Source organism: Furipterus horrens, unplaced genomic scaffold (genome assembly GCF_987537825.1).
Source record: "Furipterus horrens unplaced genomic scaffold, mFurHor1.1.pri manual_scaffold_4, whole genome shotgun sequence".
NCBI lineage: Eukaryota > Metazoa > Chordata > Mammalia > Chiroptera > Furipteridae > Furipterus > Furipterus horrens.
Window position 1 is genome coordinate 156,058,975 of NW_028327174.1, and position 14,120 is coordinate 156,073,094.

Below are 14,120 nucleotides of genomic sequence, written 5' to 3' on the forward strand. Positions count from 1 at the left end.
ATCATGATTAAAATGCCAAAGGTGAAAGATAAAGACAGAGTCCTGGGGGCAGCAAGAGAGAGGCAGAGAGTTGCCTACAAAGTGGTGCCTATAGGACTATCAGTTGATTTCTCAGAGGACACTTTGCAGGCAGGAAAGGACTGGCAAGCAGTATTCAATGTGATGAAAGGCAACCTGCAACCAGGATTACTCTATCCAGTAAAGCTATCATTTGGAATGGAAGGGCAGATGAAGTGCTTCCCGACAAGGTAAAGCTAAAGGAGCTCATCATCACCAAGACATTATTATATGAAATGTCAAAGGGACTTAAGAAAAAGAAGATCAAAACCATGAACACTAAAATGACAACAAACTTACAACTATCAACAACTGAATCTAAAAAATAAAAACAAAATCCTACTAAGCAAATCAGAATAGGAACAGAATCTTAGGTATGGGGATCATTTGGAGGGTTATCAGCTTTGAGGGAGGAGGGGGAGAAATGGGAAAATGGTGCAGGGACTAAGAAGCATAATTGATTGTTACAAAATAGACAGGGGGAAGTTAAGAATAGTATAGGAAAGGGTGAATCCAAAGAACTTATATGCATGACCCACAGACATGAACTAAGGGGGGTGGGATTGCTAGAGGGAAGGTGGGTACTGGGCAGAGGGGAGCAAAGGGGGAAAAATTTGAACTACTGTAACAACATAATCAATAAAATATACATAAAAAAACAAAAAAGAGTGTAAACCCTAGACACATTGCTATTTTAAGAGTTAATCTCTTTATACTTTCATCTTACTTACTCTCCCCAGACTAAATGGTACCCAAATTTGAATGCTTTTTAAAAAATGTAGCTATAATTTACATATTGTATATGCAACAAATTTTAAGTGTACAGCTTGATGACCGAGCATGCATGCATATACATATCTTGTATCTATAAAATATAGGACATTTACATCACTCTAGAAAATTCCTTTTTGCCCCTTTCCAGTCAATATACCCAGAATTAACTGCTATTCTGACTTCTATCATCATGGAATAGATTTGCCTCTTTTTGAATTTCATAAAAATGAAATCTTACAGTACATATTCTTCTGTGGCTTCCTTGATTCAACATAATTTATTTAAAATTCACCCATACTGTTGTAACTATCAATTACTCAGAATTTTTTTATTGTTGCGTAGTATTCCATTGTATGAATATACTACAATTTGTTCATTCATTTTCTTATAGATGGACAGTTTGCTTGTTTCTAGTGTGGACATTGTTTTGACAGATCTTCCTAGGGTTTAGACAGGCTAGAGGCATAAGAACTGAACTGAGAATCCTAAGTTATAAGCACAGATATTTTTTTCCCAAATTGTTCTGGATACTTTACAAGTTCCTGGCAGAAATAGAGCATACCTTTCTCACACTCCATACACTGTTTGAATTAGAATTATTAAGTATCCAATTAAAAATATTTAGTTCAGCATGGTGCTAATGAATACAAAAATGAGGATTGAATCCTATATGAACTTGTTGGTTTTTCTGGTACAAAGAAGTCCATTTCCAGGTCTCAGAAAACAACAGGGACCCCCTGAGCTGCTCACTAGTGCATGCAATAGAGCCCAAAGCTAGTAAGAAGGGTTCATGTATATCACCTGGAAAAACTCATCCCAACTAGACATGCAACCTAATGTGCATCATGGTCAATTTGGGTGAATTATAAAGTCATTTGAAAAGCATCTTACTTAATATCTACTTATCCAATGTTAATAAAATGCTGGGAGTAGTCATGATAATTAACACATGTTGATTCTTATATATACAGGGGTGGGCAGAAGTCAGTTTATAGTTGTAATACCAATAAATAATACAATAATTAAGAAATAACATAAGAATAAACTGTTTTGTGTACTCACAACTGTAAACCTACTTTTGCTCACCCCTGTATTATCCTGAATCCTCACAACTCTCCCAAGTAAGTGTTGTTATTCCTACATTTCAGGTGAAGAAACACTCAGTAGATAAAGGTTATGTGGTTAGGATCTAGCAGAGCCAGAACTTGACCCCAGTGTGTCATATTCGGAAGGCCACCCATCCTTTTTACACTCAGTCATCTTTATAAAAGTAACAAGCACCATAAATTCCAAACTTGAACAAGGTAGATATAGATGCAACTGGCTCATGTGTGATCTATCCACAGTTTTTGATGATGAGGAATCCTAACTTCATAATTTAATATCTCTTTGCCAAAAGAACTGGCATGCAAACCAACCCCAAAGCTTCCATCAGCACCCAGCACTTACAGGGAGCTTAAATATTATACAACAAAGACTTACTGATACGCTTGTAAGAACATCTTTCATCAGCACTTCAGTGCCACGCCAGTCAAAACATTTAATCATTTCTGACTCTTTTCTACCTTACAAATAAAGTTATTTTGATTGTGAGATTTTGCTACTGCCTCTCAAATAAGGCACGCCCTTTAAAAATAGCAGAGAACAGCAGATATTTTTAGGTTTAAACACATGCGCGCGCACACACACACACACACACGCGCGCGCACACGCGCGCACAGACACACACAGTGATAGCTCAGATTCCAAAGACAAGTCTCTGAGAGCTTTCTCTATTCATTTTGATTCAGTAGTAAGAACACCTGCAGAAAAATCGGATCTCTTCATCACGAGGCAGTTTCTTAAGAATTTGTCACAGGCATACACAGATGATGGGACAGAGAGTAAGCTAAGAGATCCGAGGAAGTACAGATGATTCTGATGTCTTGCATGTCTCCTGAGAAGACAACATCCTCATAATTGAAGTACATAGTCAAAGTAAGTGAGGCACTGCAGACAAGGACATTTCAACATCAGAAACTCATTTTGCTTGGAGGCAATCCAGGTTTCTTCCAAACAGTAGTGGATGATTTAACCATGAACACCGGTTTTAATATATGCACAACCATTTTCCAGTGTATGGGAGAAAACAAGCTGTCCTGTGGAGCTGTTTCACCAGTTTTAAAGATCCCCAAGGTTGTGTGAAGTGGGAATAAAAGGAATGGGTGACCTGGTTACCAGTGGGAGCCGCATACCACACACCCTTCTGCCTCCCTGAGACCCCATTTGACTATGTGAAGTGTGGGGGCTGGGGCAACTCACAATGTCATTTGTCCTTTTCATAAGCACCTCTTCTGTGTTATGTCAAAATCTTCATACATATATACTTAATGCCTGAAAGTATTACATCACAATGTAATACTTCAATTGCAATGATTTGTTCAATTGCTGGCAACGTTCTTAAAAGGGATCATGTCAGTACACAAGAGCACAGAGAGACAAGCATCTCCTCCCTAATTGGCATTCTTGGGAATATAATTGGTATAACAATTTAGCAAACATTATACAATTTATCAAAATTTAACAAGATAACATCAAAGTCCTTAATGCCTTTTTATAATTAAAAATTCGAGAAATAAGCAGCCTACCAAAGTAGAATTTCAAAGATGAGAAAGGCTGCTTCATGATTATTTTGACTGACATTTCTATGATTACTAATGAGCTGAACAGTTTCTAAAATGCATACGGGCCATCTGGATTTTCTCTTTAGGGAATTGCTTGTGCCCTCTGCTCACTTATCTATTGTGGCTTTAGTGTTATTTAAAAAATTACATAATCTATTCATGTAATGAGGATACTACCCATTTAGTTGTCAAATTTCATGACTCAGGTGCCTGTTTTAATCTCAACCTAAAGGAGGAACCCCAAACAAGGAAGCAGTTAAGTGAGGTAAAAAAGAAAAACCAAACCACTTTCATATTTATAGCTCAACATAAATTGCCACTTGAGCCTAACTCAGAAAAGCATATAGATAATTCTTCAACTGGGAGAATGAAGCGAATGAAGCCTTTTTACAAGAATCCTTAAAGCACAGCAATTAACAAACATAATCCACAGAAATACGTTGCTACAGCATTGACATGCTTTATATCAAGTGGAAAATATAAAATCGGTTCAAATAAACCTGGGTCTGAAACAAAATCAGATTTCCTTTGATCAGCAAGAACAAGCCAATATATTTACATATTTGTTCAGTCCACATGCTAAAGGCTTGAATCTTAGGGGTAAATGTGGGAATGAGAGAGATGCTGGGTGCAGACACTGAGACAGAAAGTCTGTGGGCATGACTGTGATGGGCAGCCTGTCAGATCTTACCCAGACACAGTCAGCAACAACTTGCACTGTGGTTAAGAACTCTACTGTACTTGTGACCAAGTGCAACTGTAGTTTATTACTCTGTGCAGAGGGACCAAGAGTTGACATATCTGGGAAAATACAAACCTGGACGTTATTTATTCCTTAGAGTTAGGCGCAGCACCCACTCTCAATAGTTGCTTTAGTTCTCCAATTATACTGTAAAATTAACTGTGACAAGTTGCTTTATTCCTCTTGTATCAACTGAAAACACCCAGAGGATGGATAATGTGATGATCAAAGCTTTAACTTAAAAAGTTAAGGCTTTTGTAGACAGACTGATATCTAGTGTACAAAGGCAGAGCAGAGAAGGAAATTAGCAAACATTCAGCTAAAATGTTCTCAAGGGCAGGGATGCACCGCAACAAATGGAATAATTTCGAGCTTGAAGGAGGTTACCTGTGGGAGACTACACAGATCGCTTCAGGGATCACTGCATTTTGTCAGCCTAAAAATGGAGCTGCCCGTAGAATTTCTAGGCCAGCAAAAGATACAGAGGTGGTACTAAACTCTAACAAAGTGAGAGGCTATCATGAATCATTTATGAAGGGTCAAGAAGGCTACACGATTATGAAGGGTTCAGAATGCTAGAAAATTAGGATACACTCCAAATGTAGATATAACCATCATATTGAACAGTGTTATTTGGAAACCACGGAGAGAGGAGGAGAGACAATTAGATGTGTAAATGAAGTGCTATAGTGTTCCTGATAAATCCTGTGCTCACCCAACTCACTAGGACAATCTATGCCCAAGTCTTAGCTCCCACAGTTCTCTCAGCCATGACAAAGGGCGGGTACTTATTAAATGTGTTCAACAGAGATGTCAAGTCCTAACTGTATCCAGGAAGAAAATTATCCATTCTTTAACATCTTCAGAGAAAGACATCATTCAACCTCTCTTTGGGGTGAACTTCTGAGGACCAGGGACAATGAATAACCCAAAATTTCATCACAGAATCCCTTAAACTAATTTAAGACAATAACCGTTTCCTCCCCACTTCCCCTGTACCCCTATGCCCTGTCATTCTGTATCAGAAGTATTTACACTCTAAAAATGACTGATGGGGGACGGTCTTATTCACTGCTAACACCTTTCCCTTCTTTGAGTACAACCGTCTATGAGTTGTCAGATATCAGAGTGGGCAACTAGATGCTTGTGCAAGGCAGCAGATGCTCTTGCTCGGATGATTTCCGAACAGCTCAATCACTTAGAAGCTTCAAACCAGAGGCTATAAGCTGAAGAGTACTTTTGTTTTATTATTAAGAAGGCACATTCTCTCCTTTTTGCCAGAAGCCTCAACACTCCCAGTTGTCTTATACTTTGTCTGGTTTACCCTTTATTGATCATTCCTTTGTAGCCTAATACATTACAATTTTGTCGGTGACGTCTGTTGTGTTTAGAATAGATATTGTCTAACTGTTGGGCAGGAGTCTTTATATACTAAGAATATCAAACATCAAATGCATTAATAGTATTGTTCAACTGCTCCACATCTTTGGTCTTTTTTGTTTGCTTAAGGTATCATTTTTCTGAGGGATGTGTGTTAAAAATCTCCCATTGCAATTATGAATTTGCTGTTTCTCCTTGTCATTGAATCAGATTTTGGCTTATTTACCTTGAGGGTCCAGGCTCAGAATTTTTATACCTTCCTGATGAATTATTCCTAGAACTATAGTTTTGCCCTAAGGTCTATTATGCATGATATTAATGTAGTTATATTGGCTCTCATTTTAAAAGTATCTTCTTGATTTATCATTTTATATCCCTTTGGCTTTGTTTAATTTGGTTTGGGAGTCTCTCTTATAAATAATATGGTAGAATCTTTATCTTCTAACACGTTAAAATTACACTGTTAACAAATTAATTTATATTATAATTACTAATTTAATTGGACCTATTTCTTCCATTATTATTTTTAAAATTTATCTTACCTTTGCTAGATTTTCTCCTTTCTTGCTTACTATTAGATTGAACATATTAATTATTATTTTATAATCAACTAATATAAAAGTTAGATGTTCCATTTCTATGGCTTTTGTGACTACCTTAAATTTTTAACATTCACTAAAACTTAACATTTCTACCCTCCTTCAGAAGAAAGCAAGGATCTTAGAATGTTTTAGCTATAATTACCACCTATCACACTCACTGGCTGTTATCTAGTGTTTTAATTCCATCTTGCTTTTAATCCCCACATCTCAAAGACCTTACTATGGTTGTTAGTCAATGTTTGTTTAAATGAAACCTCTTATTTACCACTTTCCTTTCACACTGTTCATTATTACAACCCACTGTGAGCCTCTGGGTTCTGTCTCAGTTCTTTAGTGAGCATTAATTCAAACCAAACTGTAAGAGCCTTCATGATGCCCTCTGTTCTTTTAAAATAATTTTTTTTCTAAGGGATCAAAATACATACAGTGAGATATGTGATGTGCATGCATGCAAGGGGTTTAGCTTGATGAATTTTCATGTACAGCCAAGCAAATACCACCTAGGTCAAGATTTGTAATATTTCCATCACACCAGAGAGTTCTCTCGTTCCTCTTCTGTCAGTGCTCACGCTACTATTCAGATATTTCCACTCCTGATTAATTTAGTCTGTTTTTTGAATTTTATATAAATGGAATCATACAGCAGGTACTCCTTTATGTCTGGCTTTTTTGTCTGTTTTGTTTTGATCAGTAGTTTTTCCTCTCACTGTATATTCCATGTTATTATCATCCTTAAATGATAGCTTACAGGGTATAGAATTCCAGAATGATAGTTATTTTTTTCTCAGCTTTGGAAGAAGGTATTTCAATGTCTTTTCCTCTTTATTGTTACCAGAAAGACATTCGCTGCCAGGTGAATAGTTTTTTCTTTGACAGCAATTTGCCCTTTCCTCTGTTATTTATGTTTTCCTCTTATGTCTATGTTAAAAATGGTCCTTTCACCTTTGCTGTTCTAAAATTTCCATGTTTTATCAAGATCAGGATTTGTTTTTGGTAATGATAAAAGAATAGACAGAAGTCAATATGCCTTATCCATCTGAGGGCTTATGACCCTTCGGGTCTAGATAAACACCCCAGACTTTTGCATTGCTAGGGCATAATCACCCCAGACTTCTGCATTGCTAGGGTAGATTTGGACCCCATACTAGTACATGAAATGGATTGGATCGGTGAAATTTTTCAAGTCCCCTTCTTGAGAAAAGGGTCATCCTTGAGGAGCTGAGCTTTCTATGAGGTTTAAGTTTCAGTTCCCTGCTTGCCCAGGGCTGATCACATCTGTTGTCCCTGCGAGCATGGGAACTAGCTCAAGGGTCTATTTCCAGATCCAACAGCGCCCTGGCCCTAACTGCAGCTTTCTCATCTGGCTCCTTTGAGCTTCCACTTCCTTTCTCACACCTGGTGATTCCATTTCTTTTGATTTCAATTATTATAACATTTGAAAAAAGTATACTGTACTTTAACCAACTTTCCTATTTGTTTGTGGTTAAAGGTGACTCTGTATGTGTTTTGTACCCATTGCCAGCATTTGAATCGGACTCATTTACTCATTTATCATGCATCCAGTTGGCCCTTTTGGGCTTTTGAGTGGCTAAGAGCAAGGGCCCTGAGGAAAATGGACCTAGTTTTGAATTGCAGCTTTAACTACTGTCTGATACTGGGTAGCTTATCTAATCTCTCCAAGCCTCAGTTTCCTCATCTCTAAAAAGAGGATGACAAAGATTCTTACTGCAAAAGGTTCTGGTGAGGATAAAATATGCTAATGCATGTAAAGCACTTGACACAGTACCTTAGTAAGTGCCATTAACATTGTGAAACACTGCATAATGATATTATTAAACTTATTAATTTGCTTACCTAGGAGTCAAATTTCTGTACAAATTGATGCTACACAGAAACAGGAAAGTATCTCTCATGAAAAAGAACTAAAATGAATAAAAACTAAATATGATAATATGGACCCTGTATATGTGGGACATGTAATGTTGCTCTTTATAAACGTGGCCCAGCAAAAATACCATGTTCTCATATATTATACATTCTGAGTTGAACTTTCCAAAGTTTAGAGAAAATCCTTGGAAGTCAGAGAGAAAACACTGCCACTTTGCTCCTCCCAGAATGTAAATCAGGAACTGGCTTCTTTGTGGAGGAAGTCACTATGACAAACAGACAAACAGTGTGCTTTAACTCACGACAGACCAGTTACAAACAGCCCGCTGACTGGGTATGAGGACCACACTCTGAATAGCCTGACTTTAGGGATCTAAAGTATTATCATAAAAGTAGTATTATTGTTATATAGGAAGAAAAGTGCCCTTTCCTCAGGAAAGGATGCTGGGAGCTGAGTTAAACAATCACCTCAGGTAGAGGACAAAGCTACTTATGCTACATAATTAAAGACAGTTTATTATTGATTTATAATGAGCCAATCATCATCTGCTATGGAGTCCAGAGATACACTGGAGTCTGGTCTGTAGCTGATTTTGGGATCTAGACAGATCTACTAATTTATGATTTGTGGGTATAGGGGATCTTTTAAGGTGACCATGATTATCACAATTTCGTTTCTGCTATTTGTTTTCTAACAGGTTTTTTTTTTTTTTTTTTTTTTTTTTTTTGGTAGGAGGTGATAATTTTACCTCAATTAATTTTTCTCATCATTCTCCACTCCCTCCCAAAAGCAGGCGTTGGACTGACTTCTTGTACTTCTAAAGTAGAGCTAATAGTATTTTCCATGTATTTTTAAAAGGAATTGACTTGCTACAATAAGGTCAAATCAAACAATGCATTTAATTCAGAAGCAATTTTTTAAGTCTTATAATGGTACAGCAAGAAAATTAAACCTTACATTGTAAATATTACTGACACTCAAAATATCCCAGATTTTGTTGATTCTATTTGAATTTCTGCTGTAGCCAAAATGTTTAAAGATTAATTCAAGGACTGCAAAGAAAAAAAAAGTTGTATGTGTCTGGCCTATCCTGGGCTTAAAAATATAATATAATGATCTTTTAAAATACTTAATTAAGAATGATAAGGTAAAAAGCAATTAATACGATAAAACAGTCTTGAACACTGTAGAACACGATTATTTTAAAATTCACTATCACTATCAATTCCAAAAGGTGTGGTTTACAAAATTTACCTTGTTACTTTAAAAATGGTTATTTTCCATATTTTGAACAGAATTTAGTCACCTCGCTATACTTAAAAGCCTTTAGTTAGTTTCTGCTCTGGGCTTCAGTAGGGCTCATAATCTGACCAGTCTTTTTGCCAATTTAAACCCTTTCCACACTCAAGTCTCAAGTCTATCTCATCCCGTACACATGAAGTCATCTAAATTTGGCAAGATTCTTAAAATCTGAATTATATACTCTTGCACTTTTGGTTACAGTTCATTCTTAATAAATTGAAGAAAAACTACATCTCTGTCCAGCTTGTAATTTTTTAGCTGAAAATGACTTGTTTGCCCCCTCACTCAAAATGGACTCTGCAATTAAATGGATTTCTTTTTCACTCTCACCAGCAAAGGAGGTATCATCGAAAGTCCTCTTCTAAAACGATTGCAAGTGAAAAGCTGTTTCCATATTAGCAGTTTTCATCAAGGTCCAACTTAAAGTCCACTTTCTCTTTTCTGAAATAAAAAGAAAAAATTCTTGAATTCAAAAGTAGAAAAGGTTAACATTTAGCCAAGATTTGAGTTGCAAGGCTACCAAATAAGGCACCCAAACAACCCATATGTTAGCCTTTTCTGCTTCACCTGAATAATATTAGTAGAAATACACTGGCTCATGTAATTTTGAGTTCACTGATAACCTTGGTTTTAATTTTTTTAAACATCGCCACAGACACTTGTCTGTCCATCCACCCACCAAACCCTTCTAGATGAACTGCTTTGGCCCTGCGGTTCCTAACGCACAGACGGGCAGCTTTCTCCAAGATGTCTGTGAGAACAGGAGGTCTCTAGCTTTACCAGAGACTGATTATCTCCATAGCACCCACTGACTTTTGTGAATGTAAAAGTCACCGGGATAAAATGTCAAGAAATACAAGCTACCCACTTTGAAAACAAATAGTAGTCTCACCTTGAAGTCAATTCTCAACAGAGGGTGTGTGTTGGCATTCATTTGACAGCAAGGGAGTGTGTTCTGGCAGTGGTGTTCTATTCCCAGTGACATTCACCTCATAAAGTGCACATCAAATGCAACTCCCCAAACTCTGAATTGCGGGAGATCCCTTCCGAGCATCCCCTCCTGACTTCTGTCCTCCTAACCACCTCTCGGTTTCAGGAGCACTGGCCTGCAAACGAATGGTGGGCTCACATAGAACGCAGTTCGTGGGACGAGCAGTGGAAGCACAGTTTCACCCCGCTGGCAACGCTTTGAAACCCAGGAACAACTGTAACGGTGTTAGCACCTAATGGCAACCTCCTTTCAAGAAGTTTATGAATATTAATACCCTGATCAAAGAGTAATATTGAAAAACAAAGAGTATGTCTTCACTTTGGACAGCAACACGTCTGAATTGTAAGAGGCCCATTTCCTCATCACTGTTAAAGGTTACGGATGTGTATTTCAACAAGGTGGGCTCAACTGTGCTTCTGCTGCTGGGGTGAGAGGTCTCAAAGTATCTGTAATCTCTCTATGCTCTTCTTCCACTGAGAGAAGTGAAACTCATGATTTCAATCTCTCAATTTTTAAGTAAACACAAGTAAATAACCATGTGTTCAGAACAGGGCTAGAAATTTTGGGAAAAGTAGGAGACATTGCTCCTATCTTCATGGATCTTACACTCAAATTGAGAAAAGAGTACTAACAATCAAACAATTAGATTACAATATAAAACACTTTATTCCTATCCTGTGCCAAGGACTTTGCTAGTCCCAAGGATATAAAAAGATCAAGGTCCTTTCCTTAGACCCCTCCTAGGGCAGCAGCCAAGCATGCTAGTACAGAAGAGTAATAATAACAAAACAGTAATAAAATAATGGTGAATAAGATTTAGTGAGGACTTACTATACATTAAGGTGCCTGGCATTGCATGGGATAGTGAGAAAGTCCATACAGACTCCAGTAGGTGTCAGTAAGAAGGTGAAGTGCAGTCAATTCTCATTCTGAGCAATGAGAATAAATAATATTATCACAGTTGAGTCTTATGAAGAATGATCAGTTCTGCTCTGGCCAGCTATGTATTAGCCACTAGATGTTTGCTTTTTTCCTAGCCATATGAAATATTTCTTTTTCCCCAGCTTTATCGAGATATAATAAATACATAATGCTCATGAATTTAAGATGTACAATGTACTGTTTTGATATATGTACATATTGCAAAATGATTACCACAATATAGTTAATCCATCCATCATCTCATGAAGTTACAATTTGTGTGTGTGTGTGTGTCTGTGGTAAGAACCTTTAAGATTTACTCTTAGCAATTTTCCAACATAAAATATTGTTAACTGCAGTTACCATACCATACGTTACATCCCCAGAACTATTCCCTTATAACTGGGAGTTTGTACCCTCGGACATCCCTCACCCATTTCTAACCCCCATCTGGCCTCCCCACCCCTGAAATATTGCTAATGTGAATTTAGTAAAAAGACTGCAGCTCAAGTCTGTACAGAGGAAAGAAAAAAAAGGCACATTTTCCTTTGTTGTTCCTCATACAGCATGGACATAAAGCCAGGAGAAGAAAACATTCTAAAATACTCCTTCTAATCCTGAAGAAAGAAACAGAACACAAGACTAGCTCCTCACAGGGAAGGCCTCTGAACAACTGAAATGTGAAGATGACTGGAGACACTAGTCAGGCAGAGACCCGAGCTCTTTTTTCACCCAGAGGCCACCTCACAAGGACCCTCCCGTTGGCAGCAGTGCCTCCCCCACACCCACACCTGTGCTACTAGGACCCTTGCGCTGGGCCTGAGACTCCAATGCACATCTGGTGAGTCCTTCGGCGGTCTTAAATGAGGGTGTTCCTCCCTTATCCTCTCCATGCACTCTTCCTGGGGGACGGCATCCACTCCCATGACCTTCATCATCTGCACGCCGATTCTCCCAAAGATCTATCCCTCTTGCCATTTCTCCATGGAGCTTCATATCTGAATACCCAATTGCCTGCTGGGTATGTCCCTGCAGGTGCCTCAAACTTCCCCAAGATGAACTCCTCACCTTTCTCTGCCATCAAAGTTATTCCATATTATATTATTTATTTTGATAAATAGCTCTGATAGCTGCCATTCCAAAGCACACCTCTCAATGGTTCATGTTTCTTCCGCCCTCCATGTCCAACCCAGGGTTCAGATCTACTGCTGGGCCCCGTGCCCGCAATGTCCGCTTTCATCCAGACTACAGCTTAGCTCTGCTCTCCGTCCTTGCTCTCGTCCAAAACATTCTCCACCATGCAGTCAGCCTGATCTTTCTAAAATGCAACTTGAATCATGTTCCTCTTTTCTTTAAAATGATTTTCTTTCCCCACTGCTTTCTGAGTAAAGACCCAAGCCTTAATGGTGGCCTCAAGGCCTGGATGCTCAGACCCCAGAAGCCAGCCCAACTTCATCTCTCCATGCTCTGCTCCCACCCCAGCTCTCCTCTCCCTGCCCCCATGCTGGGCATTTATCCGGACTGCACCCCACCTCTTTGCCTGACCATCTCCTGCTCATCCTTCAGAATGCAGCCAAATAACCCTTTCCTGAAAGATTTTTCCCTTAATTGCCCCAGAATGAATTAGGCCTCCCTGCTATCTATTCCCATAGCAACACACACTCCTGCTTCTATAAGAGATTAGCAATGTCAGTGACAGTGTGCTCCTCTGAGAAATCTGTGACCATGTCCTGGGTCTCATCGTCCCAGGCCTGCAGCCCTCGGTCATGTTGCCATCATGGTATTAACTCAGTGAGCTGCAACTGTCCGTTTGCCTAGGGGTTTCCACACCAGACTGCACACTTCCTGAAGGCATGTACTGTGTCTTTATCTGCCACTCCTAGTATCTGGGGCAGTGCCCAGCACATATTGGTGACTGATAAATGCTGGATGAATAAAGGATGGTGAAAATGCTCCGAAAGCGATTCTGAGAAATATAAATCGATCATGTCACTTTCCTGCTCACTAGCTTTACATCTTACTTAGAAGAAATTTCAGTCCTTTTCTTGGCCAATCAAGCTTTGCATGATTTTGGCCCTGACTACCTGTCTGACCTCATCTTTTAAAACTGTGCTTTCTGATTCTCAAACACACACCACTCTCATTCTCACATCAGGGCCTTTGCACCTGCAGTTACCTCTACCTGGACCGCCGACCCCCATAACCCTATGGCTGGCTCCCAGCTGAATTCAGGCCTCTGTTTAGGTGTTTGCCTGCCCAGCCTGGCTCAGACACCACCAGGTCCATCTCGTCCACCATTAATTGAAACCCTTCTGCCCTCCTCACTATTTCTTCATGGTTCATTATATCTGACATCAGGTATTTGCTCTTTGTTTACTATAAGCCTTACTGTACTGGAGTGTCAGCTTGGTGAAGGCTGAAATGGTCTGTGTTGTTCCTGCCTGTGTTGCCAGCTGCTTGATCAATGCCTGGCACCCAGTAGGAGCATAAGAAATATTTGTTGAATGAATGAAGAATGGGTAAATGCTCAATATTGAATAGCTCGTATATATCAGTATTTTTTGAATTATTTTACAATGATCATTTACTGCAACATTAAAAAGGTCTAAAGTCTTGTATGAAATTATCCATTGATTCAACAAGTATTTACTAGATTCTGTATACAGCCATAGAGCCCAGAGGAGGGATCGACCATTTCCACATACAAGCAACAATACTGGCATGGGCTCTGGGAAGCTGAGTGGAGATCTGCCGCATACATGAAGAAGGGTGCTCCCCACAAAGGAAACTGCACTCGCAA

At 38.8% G+C, this 14,120-nt stretch overlaps 1 protein-coding gene across 4 annotated transcripts in view; it reads right to left on the reverse strand.

The window, feature by feature from the left end:
• APBA1 (amyloid beta precursor protein binding family A member 1) overlaps nt 1-14,120 on the reverse strand; it is a 202,919-nt gene that overhangs the window by 98,333 nt on the left and 90,466 nt on the right. For all 4 annotated transcript variants that reach the window (XM_090274160.1, XM_090274162.1, XM_090274161.1 and 1 more), the window contains exon 2: nt 9,739-9,849. The gene's annotated coding sequence lies outside the window, so the exon portion shown is untranslated. The remainder of the gene's footprint in view (nt 1-9,738; nt 9,850-14,120) is intronic.